Source organism: Zosterops lateralis (assembly GCF_965231275.1).
Source record: "Zosterops lateralis genome assembly, chromosome: 7".
Lineage (NCBI taxonomy): Eukaryota > Metazoa > Chordata > Aves > Passeriformes > Zosteropidae > Zosterops > Zosterops lateralis.
In genome coordinates, this window is record NC_139767.1 from 9,888,000 (window position 1) to 9,906,986 (window position 18,987).

Genomic DNA, 18,987 nt, shown 5'->3' on the forward strand with positions numbered 1-18,987 from the left:
CTTTAAAAATGCCAAGTATTTCCTTTTGCACAGGTACTGTGCTCCACACAGCGAATGCTGGATGAGATGCTGTATATGGAAATGTCAGACTACGAGAGCCCTTCTGAGCTAAAAATGGAGATACAACTTAACTGCATTTCAGGGGACTCAGGAGCACAGACATCTGGGCAAAACAAGTTCTGTGAGAGTATTCCTTGGCATTATAGTTCTGTATTTAATAAGATTTCATAGTTACCTTTACTCTAAATTAGTAATCGTATCAAAGTACCAAGTTGTTTCCTATCTGCTTCTTGTTCCTTTTTGCTTCATATTTCTTTTCTTTCATATTCCTTTCTCCAATCACTTGTCCTTTTCTACTGTAGTATCTCCAGTGACGTTCTTTGTCTTTACTTGCATATCACAGTTCATTTTGTTTCCTGTTTTTTTTCACCATCACCATAAAATAGATACTGGTAATGTAGCATTTTGCTGCTCTGCCTGCACTACTAAACTTTTTTTATAGCTGAGAGATTGGAACAAGTAATAAATAATTTGCTGGTTTACTTGTGCACCTTTAAAGTATGTGTCACTAAAACCAGAAAAGAGATCTCCTGCCTTACTGGACAAAGCCTTAATTTGAATATTTTTCTTCTCTTTTACAAAACTGAAAGAACTTTACCACAATTATAAATATAGCATACTCTTGCAGAAGTAAACATACCAGTTCCTTAGTGAGAGATCTGAAGAATGGTTTTGGGAGGCCTTTGGTCTCATTCCCCATCGCCAGGCAGAGCTGCCAGATTCTCTGCCAGGGTTCAAGTTAGTCAGTGAGCACACTGGAACTCCTAAATGGAAGTTCTTCTACAAAACAAGACTCCTAAATCCACTCTCACCTTTTTCATACAACAGTTGAGTTTCATTTCTGTGGTTTTCTTGTCTGCATTAACTTGTCATGCCCCAAATTAGACACTGACCTGGCTTCAAATGCACTTTCTATAGAGGATGCAGAAGACACAGAAGTATCTCACAGAACTCACTGATCACTCTGTGATTTATTAAGAAATAATGAAGAAACTGATTGGCATTAGTTATAAAGCTGTGAATCGAGCCCTTTGAGAATGGATGAAATTGGATTGCATGATATTATAAACTAGGAGATTTAAAGAAAAATTCTTTAACTTTGGGTGACATTACAAAATATGATGAAGATATTTATTAAAAAAAAAAAAAAAAAAAAAAAAAAAAAAAAAAAACACAAACAGGTAGCCATTCCTCTGTTTGTGAAGGCAAGAAGAGCAAGTTAACCACTTTACAAAGCTGAACTATGACACCCCTAGCCAGCTTCATCCTCTATTTTGTGAATTAAACAATTGTTTATATATGTGACTACAAGTCTCACTACAAGTTTCAAATCATATTTATTCATTGTACAGCAATTCAACACAGAACTACTAACTGAAAATCATTATCAGTCATAATTTGAGTTAATACTGAGACCATAATCAAAACTATTTACAGACAATTGGTACTGAAGTAACTTTTCTCTATCAAGAATTTATCAGTGGGAAAAGGAAATTATTGGAATTATTTATACCACCACATTTTACCAGTTAATCAAATAATAAGTAATTTTTTCATCTGAAATTTTATTGATGAAAATTGAAGTGTGTGAGTATTAAACAGGGTCTTGTTTTGTAGCAGTCACAGATTTTATAGTGCACAAGGAACTGTCATGACTTTAAATTAAGCCTTCATGGAATCTAACTTTTCACTTGAGCCTGCACAGGGTCATGTTTTTTTTAATGTTTCTATGACATCACAAAAAGAAACTAATTTTATTTTGTAAATGAACATTTATTCCTCTTAAAGCAAATGGTTGAGGCTGCACCTTGTTCATTACCACAATTACTGACCTAGCCAGAATTAAATGAACTCTGCATTTAAACTAATATTCTGTAAATAGCAATGAACAAGGGCACCTAAACAGCAATTTAAATGCATCCATTTTGCTGGAATGAGTACTGTAAAAGAGAGACTTACTTCATACTAGAAATAATTTCCTGCCCAACTCAGCATCTTTGTATTATCTCCTGTGCTTATTTACTTTTCATATCATTATCACTGTGGCTTTGCCAGATCTTTTTTAAAATGATAACATCAGTTTCTCTCAGCCAAAAACCTTATTTGACATAATTGCATCTCATATTAGAACTTTTTGGAAATTAATGTCGATTTGGAACATTTCTGAGGTGATGCTGAGGACTTTCTAGACATGCAGAACTAAAAACACACTTCCAGAAGAGGCACTGGTAAGCAGTTCCACCACCAAATGAAGGTTCCTAATTCAGCTGGTGACACTGACCAACATTAAGCCATCAAGTCCTTCCAGGGGACTTCTGAATTCAGGGGAGATAGTCAGGTTCTGTTAAACAGGAGGCTGGGAATGCTGGGGGTTTCTGGAATAAAAGATGGGGAAGAAGGTTCAGCAAGCATTTAGAAGTCCTCAGAAACAACACCTACTGAATAAAAATATTATGTTACAGTATTGATATTATGGGACACCAAAGGGGTGTGCACTGATTCGTTCTCACCTTCCCTGAACCCACATTGTGGTCAAATGCATCCTGTAGGCAAGTCTGAGTATCTGCTGCTGAAACCTACCTATTTCAGCACAGTTTGAGGGGCATGCTGCTCATTATATATCCCATATATTCTGTTTTACAACATCCACTGGCCAGAATCAGGAAATCAAAACATCTCTTCCTGCGTTTGCCGCAGGGCAGCTGCAGTTCAGGCTGCTGCTGTAGCAATGTGTAGTTAAAGGTCCTGAAAAAACAGCTGCTCTGCATTAGTATCAAGGCAGGCTCCTGTTTGGGCACTGTAATCAATGAAAGTGCATCCTGGGTAGTTCTGAAAATAGCCATGGATGTGTGGGAGTACAGAGACATTAAAACCACCCTTCCTAAACTGATCTGTAAATTAGCTAAGATAAATTCAATCAAAAGCTAACCTAGAGATTCTCTCTGGGAAGACTTTGCCTATGAATGCATTTCATGTTTAGGTCTGCTGAATCCACTACAGGAATTGCATAACTTTATTTTGGGATCTTATCAGGTGGTCCAAATTTTCTCATAGCTCAGTTGTTGATTCTGTGAAATTATTCACATACTTTAGACATCTTGATGAGAAGCCCAAAGGTAAAAGCTTAATGTTCTTAGGCTTTCTATAAACATTAACAGAGAATGGGGACAGTTATGGGACATGGTTCGGTCATGACTCTCAAAATTTTATTTAGATGGCACCGTCCAATACTTAGGAAAGACAGAGGCCTTATGTTATCCTTGAACTTTCAGAGATGCCCCAGGTACTACAACAGCACTCCAAACACAGTAGCATAGGCCTAGAGCCTTTTATAACTGGCTTCTGTTGCTTTTGCACAGGTGGAATCCTGACCTGACCCCTTCAATCCTGACATCTTCCTGAAATTCCTCTGGAGCTGGTGATCTGAAGAGTCCTGAAACATTGCAACATCTTCAGAGTGGTTTGCAGCAGGAGCCTCCAGGAGCACAGTCTCACTGCAGAGAACTTGGTAGGGAATTTCCAAAGGCTACAAACAAAAATTAAGATCCAACCCACTCAGCCACAGAGCAGGTCTGCTGTTTATAATTCAGGGAGCAGGAAAATGCTCCACTGACAACATTTTATGACCTTTGAAAAGACAAATGTCTATGGTCCCAGACCTTCTAGTTGCTTTATATGATAGATTCCTTGATAGATTGCTCTGGAAATTTGGTGCTTGGAAAGACAGGGCTCTCGTTTTAGAGAATCCTTTGGGGTATGACAGTTACAATGCTGTAAGCCTGTCTCATTTTATCCAGCATTAAGAAAGGGTCTAATATACTTCGTGGCACTGTGTAGTATAATTGTTTGTGCCTTTTTTTCCTCTGACTCTTTCAAAATGAAGAATGTTACTTCAATACATCCTCACAGGCTGTGCATCATTAATGACCATCCAGGCCACAGCTGCATATTTATTTCCATGCATGGTTTTACACTGTCTCTCTGAAGTCTTTGCTTTCTAAAGTCATTCAGCCTTCTCGTGAAAATGTGAATAAGAGACCAGGTAATTTGTTCCCCAAAATAATCACATTCTGCAAGAAGTCTCCATGCTGTTTTTTTCATACACGACTCTTACCTCTAAGGACAGAAGTACTTTTAAATCCAAGTGTTAAAGCAAGTCAAAGACAGGAAGGTGAATCAACCATGCACTCACATTAGGATGAGATAACTCAATGCTTTCATACTGCAGGATAGCTATTTCATTATCTTTTGCTTGCAAAGGGAAGCAGCAGTTCTGATTAAACACTATTTTATCTGTGCTCTTTGTAAGCATAACTCAATGAAGATGACGGTATGATAGGGCTGAGTTTTGAAGGCTTGTGCTTAAAAGCCATATATCTTTAAGGCTTGTACCTTACGTGGATTCTCTCCTAATTAAGAACACCTGTAGAGGCCTGACCAGACCCTGTGGTTTGCAGCAAAACTGCCGAAGGGCTCTGAAAAGGCAGAAACTTTGTGTTGTCTTTTAACCTAAATTATAACAGGGTTCAAGCCTGTGCCAAGCAGAGTAAAACTATATAATTTATGAGCTATGAGGGCAGCTCTGGGCCCCTCTGAGGTGATTTTTATCAGTGCAGTAGCATAAACAGTTCTCCTTTACTTGAACATTGGGAACAGGGAGCAGTGGAAGGCCTGCCGTATAAAGGGGATCCAGCCTGTGCCAGGACCTCTGTAGCCCACGGACAGCCAGGTAAGTGTGTTTGCACTGCTCTGCTCTTTGAGCAACAGCTGAGGAAAGGGTGTGCAGTGTGCTGAGACTGAGCATGGGCTGTGGGACTGCAGGAGCTGCACTTCAAGGCCAATGATTTGCTTTTTACTCTTAAAATTTTAAGCTTGTTACAGAGGATCTACTTTGATTCATTGTCTGCCTTTGTCTTGGAAGGCTCAGTTGTGCCAAACCTCACCAGTGGTGTAATAGAACTACCCACAGTATTACAAACTGCACTTGGCTGTAATGATGGGTTTGGGCCCTTGCTCTCTCTGGGTTTTGAAGTCGTATGCCTATGAACAAGCAGGTGTTACTTAAGGACTGGTCCTTGAGTCAAGAGGAAAACTATTAGATATAACAGAACATGTAGAGATCTTTTTCTTTTTTTTTTTTTAATTGCTATGTATTAATAATGTAATTATAGATAAACCATATAAGTTAGTTAGTCACTAAGAATGACAGTATAGAACAGAACTCAGTCTATTCATTTTTTTCTGTCAGGGTTTGAGGGGCTTTAGGAGACTTAGATAACAAGATATTACTGCAGCTTCATGTTCTTTTCAGCAAATAATATGTGCAAAGTGGGAATAGCCTAAAAATATCAGCCAACTGGAAACAAAACTAAGGCAATGTCCAGCTGACCCACCTCCAGAAACAACAGACAGTCTCCAGGGACTTCTGGCTTTTGTTTCTGTCTCAGAAGGTTTGGGTTTTGTGGTGTGGAGGTTGGGAGGGAGGAAGGGGGGCAGGTTTTTTGTTTGGTTTAAACTGACATTTTGAGTCTAATCTTTATAGGAAAAGGAACACCTTGAAAATCTTAGTGCTATGTTTCCTTATTGCATATTTCCAGCAAGAATGGAGCCTTTTTTGGTATTGGTTCCTGATGATTAAAACAGCTACAATAGTTGGTGTCTTAATTAAAAAAAAAAAAAAAAACCCAAACCCCTTTGAAGTTGCTCTAATTTTTATTTTCTCTGTAATGTTACGTGCAGCCTGCTGCAGAAGGAGATCTGGGGAGGTAAGTTTCAGGCTCAGCTTGCCAGCCGCAGCTGAAGGGGACTTGTAATTTAAAAGTTTTTTCTTGATGAAAAGCTAGAGCTCTGCCCTCGTTAAGCACTGTCAGCTGGCACAGCTCTCCTGTGTAAGTCTGGGATAAGAAGCACTTCTTGCTAAAAGATTAAGAGGGAGACTCTCAGAAATGTTTTACCATGTTATATAAGAACTGAGTCTGGCTGTAGGTTGTCCTTGGACTTGAAACAACCAGGGTCACAGTTCCAGCCTGAACATGAGCTTGGTGCTCTCATCTTGATGTTGTTCTAAATTTTAAGCCATTATGGTCTATGACTAACTCTGTAGTTTAGATTGGCACAGTCTCAAAGGAAGGTATTTCCCTGCATCTGGGAAAGAAGTGGACGCAGCCAATGGCCTTTTAAAGCATACTGCAAGAAAACTGTACAACAGCTTGAGGCATCATGTGTAGGTTGTTTAATTTCTTCAGCATAATTATCCTTTTAATAGGTGTGTGCTAGCACCATAATCCTTCTTTCAGCATTCCACTAGAAGGCTAAATGCTTGGCTAGTTCAGGCCAATGACTTCTATGGGATCTGTACTGTTCTTTTTTGCAAATTCAGTGTAATGGGTATGTTCTGTAAACAGAAGATCAAGGCCAGAATTCTCTTGTGGGACTGAGCATCAAAAAAAGATAGTAATTTTTGATTAAAAACTTGGAATACTTTAAGTATTTTATGTGATACTGATAGTGTTGCTCATAGTGTGATTGAATAATACCATAACCTTATACAAAAAAAGTCTTCTAAATATATGTTATAGACAGAGCCCAGCAGTTTGTGTATAGGGGTTTTGTATAGTTCCTTGTATAGGTTGTTTGTAAAGGTCTTTATTAACCAAGCAAATCTGCTGGTCAGTTCCCAGGGTAGGTGTGGCTCCAGAATATTTCATACTCATCCAGTTGTCTAATGTCTGCCTAGACACTGCCTATTTCAGGATTACTGGTTTGTCATTCACATCATTTTTGCCTGACAGCTGCGGTGGTCCTAGTGTTGAAAAACACATGGATCTCTCTAAATAACTTCTTTTCAGCTTATTTTCTATGTACTATTTGCATTTAAGACTCAGTGGTGTTCAGAGAATTGATTTGGAGCCGATCATAACTAAGATCACTATCTACCGATCTCTACCAAGATGTTCTGAGGATCTTACACTTCAACAAAGCCTCTTTAAAAGGCTCTTTGTGCCTAAAGTCAGATCACTGTGTGAAGCAGTTCTTGTCATGGGACTGGACAGTGGAAGTCAGCCAAAATCTTTCATTTCCTCCAGAAGCTTCTGTTGGGTGTTCTCTGTCTTGACTGGGTGCTGGGGGCACTGTGTGTATCTTGTTGCTGTGGCTGTTCTCCAGATCAAACAGAATTAGCAGCTCATCAAACTGAGCAAACAAGCTCAGAAAGCCTAAAGGAGACCTCCCACCAGGATATGTGCTATAGAGAACGTGCATTCCGTAATGTGAATGGGCTGCACTCAAATGAGAAGATCGTGTCTGTCTCAGATAAGTGAAGTGTGCTGCTGAGTACAGAGATAAGCCCGCTCTGGAACAAAGCAGCACATGGTGGGGCAGCTGCTGAAAGGCTGATGGGAGCAGAGATCAGGCATGTATCTTCACACAAGTGAGATCCCTGCAAGCAAAAGTAGTGCCATGACCTAAAAGGCCAAGAAGTTGTGCTGAAAATAAATGGATGTGTGAATCATCAATCTGAACCAGCCTACACTCTGAGGCAGGAAGGCAGCAGGAAACCTGAGAGTTGGGTGCTTTGCACTCCTTGTCTGTAAGGCCTTCAGGGGAGGGGAAAACTGTCGGTGATGGTGGAAGATCACTCCGTAATAATCACACAGGAAGCTTAACAGTCAGTTTGAACACTTTTAATTGTTGTCCCACCACACTCCAGGCGGTTCTAGTGGCATAGCAGGTGAGAACAGTACAGTGGGGAGTTTGGGGAGGTCCATGATGAAATGTCTGCTTTACTAGAAGACAAGCCCAGCAAAATTTGTAACCCTTATCTTCACTATCATCACCACCAGCAGCTGCACCCTAGAGAGAACTCAGAAAAGGATATTTGCTCATCCCATCACTTCTGGTATACTTGGCAGCATTAGGTTTGCGGTTGAATTCAATCCTAAATGTCTTTTCCAGCCTAGAAGATGATCTAGATACTTCTATAAAGATGTTATTCTTATCTAGCTACGCAGCTGGCCACAATCACAGCAGGCAAGAGTCTGGAAGATCAGGAAATGGCAGCATGGTTACCAGAAAAGGCTCAGTGCATCTCCTGTTGGATTTTTGTACCCTGTTTAATCCTTAAAAAAAAAAATATATATATATATATATATATATTAAATACAGCAGTGGTTTTTAGCTAAGAGAATTTCTTGGATGGCAGAAGGAAAAGCACCATTAGGAAGGTGCATGAAATCAGAACAGGCTGCTAGAACAGAGCAATGTCTGCTGTTGATGCTGCTGATCACTGAGCCTTTGTAAGGCAAAGGAAAATCTGTAAGAGATCAGTGGATGACTGGGATTACATACGTTCCTAGCCTCAAAAGCTGAAAAAAGAAGGCAGGAAGTATTTGAGGTTATGGAAGGAGACAAACTTATTTTGTACAGGAGTGGTATGTTTGAAGAACAAGCCAAAAATGGGTGTTATCAGGTGTGGAATACACAGCAGCAGGAGGCATAGCTTTGTATAGCTTTGCACAGCTTTGGGTTTTCTTCAAAAGAAAACAATAGATAGCTGTCTCCTGGGTAACAGGAGGGGTGAAAATGGTGCCACAAGGACTAAAAATAATCAAATCTAAAGTGTGAATTCTGGCCGTGCCCATTAAATTCTCAATAAGCCAGAAATAAAGTATGACTTTGGTGACAACCTTTTTTAGGGGACAGGGTTTGCTTATGCTCTTAAGACTGACTTCAAATGCAGCTGGATAATTGCACTGAAAGGTCTAGGAAAACTGAGAGAAACTAATTGTATTTTCTGTAAGACTTCTGTCATACTCAAGACAAACATTTAAATTTTGAAAAAAATCTACGGATTCCTTCCCTCCTTTACTTGGGCATTTCTTGTATAAAGCTGCTACAACCCTTTCTCTTTATCAAGATAGAAGTTAAACCCTGCAAACTTTCTTTACTCACTTTCCTTTTCAGCTAACCATAAAATTCCATGTATGTGATGTAGCTAGTGTGTTTTAAGGGTTCAGAGCCACACCATGCTAGTAACTTTAATCTCTCAAACTCTTTGGAAGTGCCTTTGGAACACTGTGGTCTGTGTTCCTTGGATGTTTCCATTGATGAACATTGCTTATCCACACTCAGCTTCAGCACAATTCAGGTGGAGCTGCTGTAGTTTTTATCCATCAACAGAAATGTCAGTGTGCTTCACTAAATCTTAGTATGGTTTATGATTTCTTTTTAATCTGTGCTAATTTGGGGGCTACTGGGCATTAATGCATAGCTTGAAAGAGAGCATTAGTGACTCAAATGTTGTTGCCAGGTTTCTGTGGTTTACTTTTACCCATACCAAACATTAAGCAATTAATCTCAAGGTCTTACGTATGGCAAAACAAAACAACCTCTCAGATGTGGCTTGCATTTGTTTGAGAAAAACTTTCACTGGAAATGAGGAATTTGAAAGAAAGAAGAATAGAATATTTATAAACAATAAGTACATGACAAAATGCTTCTGTAAGAAGAGGTTAAACTTAGCATTTGTAAGACTTTTACCTGTGTTCTGGGTATTCTCAAGCACAGGTAAACCATTTGATAAGTGAAATGAAAGATCTCATACAAGTTGTCTACACTCCTTACATGTGTGTTTTTATAACATCTTTATGAAAACTCCTCCTTTTTTAACCATTAAACATTTTTCTCCATCTGAGAACGTTTGATAGACATCAAGTGAAAAGTTGTCTTTGAAACTGGTGCCAGGTATTGTGCAGATGAATTAAATTGCCTCCAGTGAATACTGAGCCAACAGAGCCTGTACAGCCCATGGCCATTCACACTGACAGTGACTGTCCCTTTAGTGGGTATAGAAAGCCACACAGCATCTGCAGTGTTGGGAACATCTGACAACCCATAGCAGTGTGCAGAGCTAAAGCGCTGGAATGCTGGGGGTTTTTTCATGCTGCAAAATGGAACAAACTCATTGGAAAACAATAGAGAAAGAAAACAAGATTTAATTTTTAATTTTTTTTTTTTTTTAGCTCTGCACCATCTAAATATGTTGTGTATTTATAATTATGTAAGCCAGAATAGAACAGCTACAGGAAAATGTCCAAAATTCTGGATTACATAGGACAGTAACTATTTGTATATCTGAGCCAGGTACCATATCTTACCATACCTTAGGCTTCCTCCCCCTCTTTGGTGAAATCCCCAAACTTTGCCTGAGACCATGCTGACAGATGAAGTGTGAGTTCTGCAAATCTTCCTGAACCAAATCACATCAGCCTCAAGTGGCTTTTTCTAATAGGGCAGGATGACCAAGTGCCCTGTTGAAATGCAGACAGATTTGCCAATGACCAGTGCAAAAAGCCAAGGCTGAGCAGCCACACAGCAGCTCTGGAAAAGTTTTCCTCTCTGCTTGATGCCATGCCTTGCTGAAAAACAGGATGAACTCTGTGTTATATAAAAATATAAAACAACAGATCACCAAATTACTTGAAGCAAACAAAGGTTTTGATGATACAGGTTACTTTAAAAATATAACTGTGCCTTCAATGCAAGTACAGCTCTCACATATCCTCTTTCCATCTGTCTAGGGACATACTCCAAACTCATAAGGGATTGAAGTGTTACTCTTTTGGGGATTGGGTTTTTCTTCTGAGAAATTTGTGGGAATCAAGACAGAAAATGTTTGAACAATACCCTTGTTATTACTGGAACATTTCTTAATCGTGATAGGTCAGAGAAACCTTAGTAGAGTGTTATCAGAAGTGTAAACAGAATCCAGGTAAAATAGCTTTTGCAGAGAGGGTAGCAAATGTTTTTGGATTTCCTATCAAGAGGCATGCTTTCAAATCTTTGTAGGGAAAATCAAAGAGACTGGGAGGAAAGAACCATCAGCCAAATACTTTTGGTGTTTATAGCAGGTGTGCAGAAGGTACATAATTTGCTACAGCCTTTGCAAGCTTCATTAGAATGTAAAGACAAGGACCTAAAATAACCAATGTTTTTAGTATTATGTTGCCTCATTTTTCACAGCTTTGGAGATGTTGGACACTTTTAACCAATTTGGCAGGAGAGTTTTTAAATTTAGTGAAGTTTCTCGAAGTTTTCTGAGAGCTGTTATATGAGCAGGGAAGAGAGTTCCTATAGTGAGTGCTAGAGAAGTTGCCCATAGGTATGTTTGGTGTTGCCCAGGCTGATCCTGATGAGGTTTGAGAAAAGCTGCAATGGCTTCTCCTAACAAGCACAGTGTTCCACAAGAAATATGGGAAAGTGGAGTAGGAATAGCTAAGGATGTGTGTCTGAGGGCAAGAAGATGGATTCTCTCCTTGTTCTGTGCTGCTAATGAAGTAATTTTTAAACCAACTTTTTGCAACAGCTAACTAAAGGGCTGTTCTCCTCTCCTAACTGTTCAACTACTATTTACCAAAGTGGAAATCTCACTTTTTTTCTTCTTCTGTATGAAGCAATGGACCTGGCTTTCTTATAGTCTGTCTGCACCACAGCTTTCCTCTTTAATACACATCACCCAAAGCTCATCTGTGTGGTTCCCCAAAACCCCTTGCCTACCTTCATGTTACCTATTATCATAATATCATTTATTTGAAATTATTGGTCTCTGTAGTTAAATCTTATCTGTCCCACACTTGTGGCCCCACTTCCTCTTCTGGTGAGCCCCTGGAGTGCTTTATGCCTTTCCATGGAACTGTTTACAAGCTGCTTTTGAGGGCACAGCTGTCACTATAAGACTAAAACTGTATCCAAAATCAACTAAATATAGCTGTTCCACAGGGAACCATCTTTACTGATAAGGCAAATAAATTACAGGAAAAAACAGAGATCTAGAACATAAGTCCTGTACAGCCAAGACCTGAACAATGGCTAAAACAAAACAAGGTTCAATACAGCCAGGGAAAAACCCAACAATGTGGCAAACAAAGCAGTGCAGTTCAGGCAGCCTTGCCTTTCCTCTTGCCTAGGTGAGATGCAGCCTGGGCTTTTCCCTGCTGACCAAAAGGCAGGATTTCTGCACACTGGGGATCACAAGGAAGTCAGGGCTAGAGTGAGTAACATGCCTCACCAAATCCACCAGTAGCTGTGCCAATAATGAGTGTACAACTAAGGAACCTCACAACTCCTCTCCTTATTTCCTGTTTTAAAACTGGGATTCTGTGATGAAGTAAACTCTACTGTTTCCCCCTGTTTAATGGGATTTGACAGGGGGCAGGAGAACAGTAAATGAAGAGCCAGCTTTATTTCTGCAGCTGCCATTTTTAAACAGTATGGAAAAGATAACCCTGCAATGACTTTGAGCTGTAGAAAGCCAAAGATCAGAAAAGGGACTGTAATAGAGGTGCCAGGTAAGCACAACAAGCTACAAGATGCCATGAAGCCCACAATTCAAATATTGACTTTGGACAGGATAGATTAAGTTACTGTGTTTAACTTTAAAAGTAGGCACTCATTTGCATATTGTTGATACTAGAGTAAGATTTAGAAGACAAAACACTGTACAACCCATTGTGCTATTCTCTCTTTGTTAACCTGCAGAGCAAGAAGGATGCTGGGGTTGAAAGGCAGATATCATTTTGCATTCATCTTGAGGTCACACATATATTTTAAAGTCATTAACATCAAGGGGAAAAAAAAAAAAAAAAAGGAGCAGGGAGCTTGCAGACTCATTTTCTACAAAGTTTTGCATGGGACCTAGCTAGTACAAGAGTTGTTCCCAAAATTGTAAGTCAAGTACCTTAACTTTCACTTCACTTGACTCCTCTTCAAAATACTTTCTGACCTTCTGTTTCAAAACCAAAAATCTTTTTCCTCTTCTTTCTGAATGTCATAGAATGTTATAGAATTGTTAAGGTTGGAAAGAACTTTTAAGATCATCAAATACAACTATCATAGAAAAATAATATTCAAGAATATTCAAGAAATGGACAGGCTGCTCCCACATTCAGTGCCTGCCCTGATCCCAAATTAGCTCCACCAGGAATGTCCATCTTTTCCACTTTCTAGTTTGAAGAGCTGCCAATAAAGCCAATAAGTGCTAGGAACTCTAAGGAAACTGGACACAGTCAGCAAGTGTAAACCTATACCACAGTCAGATACTTAGCTCTGGGGCAGGAGGGTCCAAATGGCATTTATGAGCTTCTATCAAAAGCTTTTAACTTGGCCCAACTTGAATGGATTTTTTTTTCTCTTGAAACAGCACAGGATCCCTCCTTGACATGTGTTCCTCTCATTCTCTCATTTTGTTTTGTACATACAGCCTGCACTGTGAGACATAGAAAATTGCTACCATAATTCTTGGTAAATATCTAGACTTGGTAGAGCTTTACAAACATACTCATGCACACTCTTAAAAAAAGAAATCCAAACACATGCACTGGGCATGGAATATTTAAGCCCAAATGATAAACAATTATGTGCCTTGTGAGAAAGGACTGATGAGCATGCATATTAATTCATTTTAATATTACAAACTTTGATATTAACCATTTCAGATTATGCCTTATCTGTTGTGTTCACTTACCTGTTATGAGACTGGTTAAGTGAGAAAGACAAATGGGATTTTATTCTTGGAGAGTTTACATCTCAACATCTGAAATGCAGGATGCTTTTGAAGAGTGTTTAGTACATGCTGGGAAACAGTATAAACCACTGTCTCTATTTCTCTGTAACTTCATATCAAATATTTTTCATTTTGAGAAATAGTAAAAATGCTTTCTTTCCTTCATTTTGGTTCATCATCTTAATAAAATGTATGTAGGTCAAACTAAATTTTCAGTGAGAATTACATAATCTTACAGAGTTGCTACTGGCTAAAAATAAATAATTATCCTTCCAGCCTTCCAGCCTTGTTTTTTTTGTTTGTTTGTTTGTTTGTTTTTGTTGTTGTTTGTTTGTTTTGTTTTGTTGGGTTGTTTTGTTGTTGTTGTTTTTTTCTAATTAATGAAGACCTAGGAAAAAGCAAAGTTTTCAGCATATTCTTGGCTGGACCTTTAGAGATGAAAAGATAAAAGTAGCAAAAAAGTCTTGGATTAGTAAAGGAAGCTATTAATCTACCAGGCCACAGAATTCATCAAATGAGTGAGCTGAATATAAAGGTGAAGGAAAGATAGAGTACCAGATACTCTGAAATGTGGTATTGCTATTGATTGGTGCTGCTGGAAATGGCTGCACCAAATGGTCCAAAGGCAGTGGAGATGGTGAATAATTAGACATTAGTCAGGTATAATTTATTTATGTTTTAGAAGTGATAGCACAGAGGCAAAGGGCAGGAATCAGCTGGAAGTACTGTATTGGGTATTTATTTCTGTGCAGGTTAATCAATAATTGTTTTTCCTAATAAAGTCTCCAGGTAATCCTGCTGGTCTGTAGAACACTCTGTGCATAGTAACAGTGAGTCCCAAGAGGGCCAACGCACCTTGTGCTGATTTCAGTCCTCCAGGTTTTTGTGTTGCTCAGAGAACATGGCTTCTTATATGGCCTGGCCAATCAAGAGATTACAGAAACTCTCCCCATTACTGTTTAGGAAGTGAGTTCTCTGCAAAAATGAAAACAGGATGTAAACTAGCACATGTTCTGCAGTACAAAATGTGCTTGCACTAAAGATCCCCTGTGGGAGTGTACACAGCTTTGGGCCAGAGGGAAGCTTGATAGATGGAGCAGTTAGTTCTCCTTTCTCTTTGCAGTTTCTCTGTAGGAGGGCAAAGCTTTGAGGGGTTATCTGTCATGGCAGGTGCAGGGGGGAGGAAAGGAGATGTGGAAGAGATGTTTATTGTAAGAACTGAGTGAACATATATATTATCTCTAGCAGTACAGCTTCCCATTTCCTGTATTCAAATATTTATTAACATTACAACTGAGCCACAGATGTTCAGTTTTATGTTGGAGTAAGCAAATTAGAAGGCTGGAGTCAATAATCTTATGATTCACATGTTTTAGGGCAATAAATCAAGGATAGTGGAGAATGAAGACAACATTGGGCTAGAACGAAAGGGAATATGGAAGTTGCACTCAAGCAACATTCTAGGAATCTCATGCAGAGCAGGAAATTACCTTGAAAGTCTTGGGGCTCTTTCTGTTCCAGTGAAGTAATGGAAATGGACATGGAGACATATTTGACCTCCTTGACTTCGAGGTGGCTTGAACATTGCTTTACTTCAGCTAGCGGTGATCTACTGACATGAAGCTCACAAAAGGTGTGGTAGTAACCTGGTCATGGTGCAGAGAGAAAACAGATTTCTGCAGCAGGAAGGGAATCAAGATCTTCATGGTGGCACTGATGGTCAAGGGAAGGACAGAGAGCAAAACATGACAGAAAAGAGTGAGCACACGTGTAAGTGACCTGATAAAGGTTAAAGTAGCACTCTAGGTGTGAAAGAAATCTAGTGCCCCACTGAAGGAGCAAAAATCTCAGTCAGAGCCTGAAACAACTGCAAAAAACTGAGCAGTTGAAAGTGATGGGTTGGCATGTGTGAAATCTTGAATTGTTCCTTCATTTTCCACCCTTGTCAGTCAGATTCCTTTTCTCCTTGTTTTGCTTGCCCTCTCTCCCCTTCCCAGTAGAATTCCTCTGTGGTCACAAATGATTAGACAAGTTTCCCTAGTGTCAATTCTCTCATGATATGATCGTCTTTTAATCTTGCAGCTGAGAAATGATAACATGGTAGGATATCATATGTGTCAGGCTTTTTATTGTAATTGTTTGGGAGGGTTGGGGGTTTTTTATGGGCTTGGCTTTTTAGGGTTTTTTAAGACAAGTTACATGCAGATTATCCTATCTCACATTAGTTCTGCTTGGTCAAAACCAAAATATTCAGCACTCGATAGTGGCCTGATCTAAACACTGATGCACACAACTGGCTTTTGATTCAGTGTCAGAGTAACTGAGGAGAACAAACTCCTCTCCAGAGATGTATACTTACATCATTAGCATCTAGACAAGCCAGCTGAGATCAGCTCACTCTTTCTCTAAATACTGTGCTCTACACAAAGCAAGACCATAAAACCTTTGCAATGTGAAGATTAAAGACAATCAGTCAATTCAAGCCCTTAATTAACAGTGTGTTGGGGAGCAGGCTGCAAGTTGAAAATCTGAAATATGAGAAAGCATGTCTTTCTTCACAGACTGGCTGAACTGTGATTTTAGCACACAGCAAAATTACAGTCTTTTACAAACAGCTGTCTGCCAAATGAGTCACAGTAATATCTACATTGACACTCTTTATCTGGCCCTGTAGTCAGGTAATGCAGCTTAGACAGACTCTGTGTGAAAAAAACCATAATGTGTCTTGGAAGAAATCTGCTTCCATGTAGAAACACTGATAGCATCAAGGAAACTAAATTTTATTTAAACAAATCATTTTATTGACTCTTCAATGTAAAACTCAAATGAGAGGAGAAAGTCTTAGAGCATTAGGGAGATATATTCTGGTGGGTTTTTTTACTGTAACATGGGATGTATTGTGGCAACACCTCCAGCACAGGCTCTGAAGCTTCCTGAGATACAGTATGAATTTTAGGGTCAGAAGATGAGTACAGGGAGAACTGAAGTCATCTTTTAAGCTGAAAACTCCTACCTAGATGAAGTTCATTTCACTGCTTCTCTCTGCAGTGAACAAGGCAGACACCATTTTACACTCCATGTTATATTCTGGGGCCTTTAGAGAAATGGAGTGTGCAAGGGACTGGGTAGTAAAAATCCAGCACATCTAGTTGGGGAACAGGTGGGCAGAAACTTGAGTCCATAGGCTTTGAAGACTTCCATCCATGCCTATTTTATGCAGATAAATAATCTTGTTTACCTCACTGAGTACCTCATGTGTAAAGCTCTGTAAATCTGTGTGTGCAAATAAAATGCCTTCTGCTGATCCTGCAGGGACTGTCTGCCCCTGTTGCAGAGCAAAGCTGCCTGGAAGCCTGTATCACTGCCTTTAATCCTCTGTGGGTATGTGCATTGTTATGTGACAGCATTGCACCCCTGTGAGCATTCCAAAGCATTTATCCACTTATGAGAACACTTTATTGCTGACCTAATGGTAAGCACACAGAAATGTGGAGAAACGAGCTGCTGATCTACAAGTTAAAAGATTTAATAAATGAGAATTTCCATAGTCAAGTTGCAATAAATATTGTGGGTCTTCAGATTGATCTTACTTTGGTGTGAAACCTAGCTGTAGTGTATTTTGAAATACCATGATGTACTAACAGCAGTAATTCTTGCTAAAGTTGCACTGGAAGAGGTGAATAAAGTTTAGTAGTTGGGCCTTTACTTGAAATGTAAACATATGATTTAACAGATTGCTGGAACAGATTATATACATAAATAAACCTGGATCATGTTACTTCTTTAGAAAATTAACTGAGGTTAACAAATGCTGCATGAAGGAAAAGAAATTGCCCAGGATTCCACTGTCAGCAGTTCACAATGCATTCACTGCTAATCTCGTGACAATCACACAACCAACCCCAGCTAGACCTGGGGTTCTCGACTGTGTTGGCATTGTGATTGTTTGAAACTGAATTCCAGGCCCTGCTAGAATCTCCCTGCTGCTGCTATACCATACAGGGGAAACTTTCATATCAGACTAATAAAGCACTTGTCATCCTCTAAATGTTAAAGAATTTTTAGCAAGTGACATGTGAGTTTAGAACGTCAGGATGAATAAGGTATGAGCTTGGAAAGAAATAAACTTTAAAATGCCTTCTAGCTTTTTGATTCCAAAGGACTTGAAGCAAGGAAACAACAACAATCACATCCTGTTTTGTCACTTAGTCATGTTAAGTGCCTGTAGCCATTACCATTCCTTCAGCCTTACTGTCCATATTCCCAGCTGTTCTCAGCATTAATTAAGCCAAACATGCTGGCTCTATTTAGAACCTCTGTAGTTAAAATTCAACTCTTAATACTGATAATTAATCATACCTTCTTGAAATTCATCTCTCCACTGGAAATGGCACTGGTAACCTGACTTTGCTTTTCCTTTTTGCTTTTGTCTCTTTCTGTATCTATTATATGTAAATTGTTTTTATTTGTTTTACAAATAGCAATACTTTATGGATACAGGCTGAAAAGTAAAAGTAACTTTAAGTGTCAGGCAGAAAAAAATTAATTCAAGGAACTGAATTTTCACACTTAACTAGTGATGGATCATAAGAGGTTTGTGGGCTTTTTGTTGTTCTAAGTATTAAAATGCTCCATAATATTTGGTTCATTTCTTTGTTTTGCAGACAACGTTTTATCAAGAAAAGTTAAGAGACCAAATAGTTTACAAAAGTATAATGAGTAACTGTGTTTAGAATCAGTCATTATCTGTACAGCAAAGTACAGGGAAATTCAAAGAGGCTAGTTTTTAAATTAACTACCTGAGCCATGTGATCTAGCAAAGCCTCCAAAAAATGAAAAGTATGTTTAATCTGGTAATGACTTTTTTGATCTCTTACTACCAAAGTAACATAATTAGTGCTGATTTATTGGAAAGTTTCTTTCTGAAATCCACCTTTACGCTAAATAGCATGCAAAAAAATCTCTCTTAAACCTCTAGAGCAAAAATTTAAGGCTGAGATTTTTGAGTCCAGTAAAGCCCAAGTGCCCAACATCTACTGAAATCTAGTTGAAACAAATGGACTTTTCACAAAAGGCCTAGCCCAACATGTTATTTTCCAGTACTTTCAATTAAAGATACATTATGACTTTACTGTGGCTGTAACTGCAAGGACAGGAAACTGTGACATTTAAAATAGAACTCAGTAATTTAATGCCAGCATTGCATCTTCCTGCCACCTTGATGTTCCTCTTCTCCCCCACCCCCCATCTGCTGCAGCTCTTGCAAAGAGCCAGAAGGATCAATGCAGAGAGCAGCACCTCCAGCCTTTGGCCCATCTCCCTGCAACTGAGGTTATTAAGCTCTTCTCGAACTACAGTGGACTCGGCAG

The 18,987-nt window shown here is 39.1% G+C and overlaps 1 protein-coding gene and 1 long non-coding RNA gene across 2 annotated transcripts in view; one reads left to right on the forward strand and one right to left on the reverse strand.

The window, feature by feature from the left end:
* Positions 1 to 997: 997 nt before the first annotated feature.
* Positions 998 to 18,987, reverse strand: part of LOC310911453 — a 43,343-nt gene continuing 25,353 nt past the window's right edge. The window contains exons 3-5 of the long non-coding RNA XR_014590511.1: positions 15,109 to 15,264; positions 14,474 to 14,593; positions 998 to 2,435 (exon numbers count right to left, since the gene is read on the reverse strand). This is a non-coding gene — a long non-coding RNA (uncharacterized lncRNA). The remainder of the gene's footprint in view (positions 2,436 to 14,473; positions 14,594 to 15,108; positions 15,265 to 18,987) is intronic.
* Positions 4,716 to 18,987, forward strand: part of SLC39A10 (solute carrier family 39 member 10) — a 74,449-nt gene continuing 60,177 nt past the window's right edge. Inside the window, exon 1 of the mRNA XM_083864971.1 lies at positions 4,716 to 4,789. The gene's annotated coding sequence lies outside the window, so the exon portion shown is untranslated. The remainder of the gene's footprint in view (positions 4,790 to 18,987) is intronic.